Raw genomic sequence first — 4,737 nt, forward strand, 5'->3', positions numbered from 1 at the left:
TTTGACTGATTTTTATGAAGTGAGATCATTTTGAAAGCTGATTTTGTCAATGAATTCAACAATTTTTTTTTTTAAACCACAACCACATTTTTCATAAATTAAACAACTACGACAACAACAACAAAACAAAAGGTAAACATTCCCGTAATCAAATACAAAAATAAAAAACATACATGCATAACAAAAAGCTCATAGGTAAGTACAACAATAACAAAAAAAAAATCAAAAAACCTACGGTGCATGCGCGGCTGCTCATCATGATAACTTCTTTGAACTTCAGCCGACAAGAGCCAAAATGAAATACCACGAAAAAGTCAAAAAAAAGAACCAAAAAATAAAGAAAATATGTAAATTTATTATGGGCCAAGTTAAAAGAATGTCTTGAAAAAAAAACGTAACATTTGCGTTGACACTAGGCCACCAGCAGCATCAACAGCAGCGCCATCAGCGCCACACCGCATTCCCATTCCATATACCACACACTTCACATTCAAACACACACATACACACACATATATATATACTGCTGTAAACACTATGCGTCAATCGATGCTATCTTTTGACAAGCGAACTTATCGTTTCTCTCATAAAATACAATCAAGGTAAGTTTTCTTTACAACAAATACAACAACAACAACAACACATTCCAAACATTCCAAAGTTTCGTTGATATTTCTCAACAAGAAAACAAAAAACAAAAAGCAAAAACAAAAAGAAGCAGCAACAAAAATTAAAACATTTTTAAAAAGCCAAACATTCCCTCACTTATGCCCTATACTCATACACATAGACATATCGGTGTGTTTACATATACAAACACGCTTCCAAGACATTTTTGGATCCACGTGTAACGTATACATGCAATAAAAATCAACATTTTTCACTTAAACTAAAAAAACAAAAAATATAAATAAAGGCCCCAAAAAATATTATGGGAATAAACTAAATAAAAAACCATAAAAAATAGATTTGAAAATAAAAAAGTTTTAAAATATCATTTTTTTTTGTTTTGTTTACACCCACGGAAAAGAATTTATCACAATTAGTAAGCCACAATTTGTGCTAACAACGTATACAAACGCCGAGGTAAGCTTGGTATATTTATATTTATTTTCATATTTATTTATTCTTAAGAGCATTGACCTTATTTATAAATTGTTATTGTTAGGCTCTTTTTTATTATTATTATTTTATATATGCATAAATTTATTTTCTCGTGTACACATGTTTTTTTTTTTTTGCTATTAAAGGAACACTAGGCGTATGAGTGAAATAATTTACATAATGTGAGCAATTTTTTTAGTGCCAATCTTCTAGTGTATGGAGAAGACTTTTTCGAAAGTCAAATAATGATTAGTAATAAATATTATATAATTTTAATAAATGTAATAAAAATAAAAAATAATTACATTAATTTATAATTTTTCTTGTTTTTTTTATAGAATAATATAGTAACTTTACTTAAGAAGGATAATTAATATATATATATCTTATATCTAATGAATGTAATAATGAATATATAATTTAAAACATATAATATATAAATTTTAATAGATTTCATTTTTTGTTTATATTTTTACCCATCTGTGATCAAAAGAAAACTATTTAATTATTAAACATTGTCTTATCTGAACCACTAAAGTTAATACTTCTTACTTTGGTTTGACTATATTTAAATTTTCGCCATTCTGAGGCTCTGTTCTCTTACTAAGTGCATGGGCTTTTATAAAAACAAAATCTATATTCTTAATAATTGTGACATAGTTATTAAAGTTATTAACAGGCAAATAGAAATTGGGTTCGCATTTCCTTAGCAGTCAGATCAAGAATTATATTGCGTTTATATTTTGTGTAAACATAAATATACCATATTAGGTAATTCAGCACTGGACTACAGGGCACTAAATTAGAGGACGGCATGAAGCCATGCTTAGATTCTCCTGTTGATTCTGTTGTAGTACAATTCTAGTACGTGTTATGTCTATGTTCAGGCTTATTCAGAGCAAAGCTTAAGCTTTTGGGCATCCTATTCTTCAATCTACAGGACGGCTTGATTTGAATCAAATGAATCTATTTCTCTTAGTAAAATGCAGCACGGCAATATTACAGGAAACGATACTATTAATATATAAGCGAAATTAGATCACAAGAATTTTTCAATAAACAGAAGGTATAGGTATTTCTCTAATTTCACTAAAGCGAAGTTAGATATACATTTGATAAGATTTAGTTGGAATAAAAATCGATGAAACTACGAAAAAATAGTACTTTTCTTTCCGTACTGTTGGAAATAAAATGACATACTTTCTAATAAGTTTCTATGCCAAAAGTCTAAACTATATATTTCTACGTTTTTATCAAAGCTATCTAATCTTTTACGAGCAGAAGAAAGATATGCTAATGTTTTGCTATCACAACTTCCAGATCACATCTAATTGCTTGTAATCCGGATCCTCGTATAAGTTTATTACTAAAAGCTCTAATGGTGGATGACATCTTTGAACTCTTACTTATTAAGAAAACTAGCATATAACATATTGTAGAATTTAAATATACACGTATATACATTCAGGTAACTTAATATTTTGTTGCAAAGTGATAATTTTATGGTTTATTAATAGAATGTGTATGGTAAGTAAGCTTCAATTGATTTAGAGAAAAGTGTGAGGGGTTAATTATTGCAACACAGAACCAACAAGTGTCATTGTCCTCGTCATTGATCGCTGTCCTAGTCCACTTAATTAACCAGTAATTCATCTGAGTTCAGATATATTTAAATTTTAGAATGAGATATTATTATTGAATCGAATGAGCAGTTTTTTTTTGGATTATAGTATTTAGAGAAGGAATCATGATATATCATTTTATAAGTTTATATTTATTTAATTATTAATTTGAAAGATTAATATTATTAAACATAACTATATAAATATTGATGTTGTCAATACTAATTATACTTCTTTAAATAAAATAATACGGAAACTGAAACAAATCATAATGAGTCGTAAGATTTGAAATCATAAAGATAGTTTTTATTAACCATTCAGTATATATACAAATATATACTGGGACAAATTTACTACTAGTATGCTTTCAGAAGTGCAAAGTGCAAAACCTTTATTCGGTTAGTATATATTCATTAATATTAATATTTACATATAAAATTGGAAGCAAAAATTTTAATGTGCACGTTTTTAGAAAATAATATCTTATAGAAGACATTGTTTTGCATACATTTATGAGCCTTTACATAAATCCCAAAATATATAGGTGTACAGCCAAGTAACAGAAACAGGTTCTCTCAGGAAACTAGTTAATAATCTTAGCTTAGGTTGACAAACTGATAAAATTATCAATATCTTTGGAATTGACCTGAATGAGCTATTTTGATAGTTTGATAGTTTAAAATCGATATTTCGTAGTACTGATGTAGTCTAACTAGCTGGACTCCCACATTAAATTTAATTCAAATAACAATCCCATTATTTGGGGAGTATTGTGTCAGAGAATGGAGGTACAGCACAAAATGTGATAAGTAGAATAAAGAAAGCGGTTAGCGCTTTTGCAAGACTGCGTAAAGTGTGGAGCTCCAACAATTATAGTTTACACACAAAGATTAAAATCTTTAAAGCATACATTCTTTCAGTTCTCTTGTATGGTTGCGAAATCTGGTTTGTTACGGAAAACAAACAAAGCAAGTTGAGAGTATTTGTCAACCGCTGCCTCCTTAGAATTTTTCACATTTTCTGGTCAAACAGAATATTAAATCAAGACGTTTGGAACAGAACATATATAAAAAATTTCAGTTATGAAATTCGCAAAAGAAAATTATGATAGATCGGACATACACTTCGAAAGGTCCCTACCGAAATTTGTCAGCAGGCGTTGATATACAACCCCTAAGGCAGCAGAGGAAGAGACCGTCTAAAAACAACATGGAGAAGTTCAACATTAAATGAAATAAATTCCGGTTTGCAGCCCCTCAGAAGAAGAATAAGCAAAATATAAAGCAACATATAAAAGACTTAGCAAAAGGTGGAATCGATTTATAAACAGTTTATGCCCAGTATAAGAGTCTGCTAGAAATCATTGGCGTCGAGTAAGGCTTATTAATTAATTAATTAATAAATAAGCCTACTTTAGATCAAAGTATTTTATTAAGAGTTCTTTTAGCTGTGTCTTTTTATATTATTTTAATTAATTTAATTTTTGATTGATTTGATATTGTGTTTTGGCTTGCCGTGCTTAGAAATCTTTATACTTCTTATAAAACAAAGATCTTCTAGGGTTCGCTGTTACCCGTTTATCGTTTATCCGTTTTAGACTTTAGTGATTGCTGAACATACTATTGACGCTAATCGCTTTCTCTTTATCATTATGATGTATTTCAACATCCTATTTTATGTATTTTCTATTTGTGCTTAGGAAAGATAGGGTATGTTATATAGTTCTTACTCATACTCAATGCATAATACATAAGAATAATAATTTCTTAAGAGATAAACTAATGGAACTAATGTTGAATGATTTGATGTCCGTTTTTTAAGTTTATTGTAAATCCAAACAGCTCAAAGTTTTTCCACTTTTCTTCTGCATGCTATGTGGTTAAGAAAATTATAGTTTTTAGATATAGTAAATAATTATTCCTCATATACAATGCAATATACATATTCTTCCTTAACAATTTATATGGAAATAATATTGAACTAATTGGTATCTGTTTTTTCAAGTTTATTA

The sequence above is a fragment of the Teleopsis dalmanni genome, chromosome 1, assembly GCF_002237135.1.
Source record: "Teleopsis dalmanni isolate 2A chromosome 1, ASM223713v2, whole genome shotgun sequence".
In the NCBI taxonomy this organism is placed as follows: domain Eukaryota; kingdom Metazoa; phylum Arthropoda; class Insecta; order Diptera; family Diopsidae; genus Teleopsis; species Teleopsis dalmanni.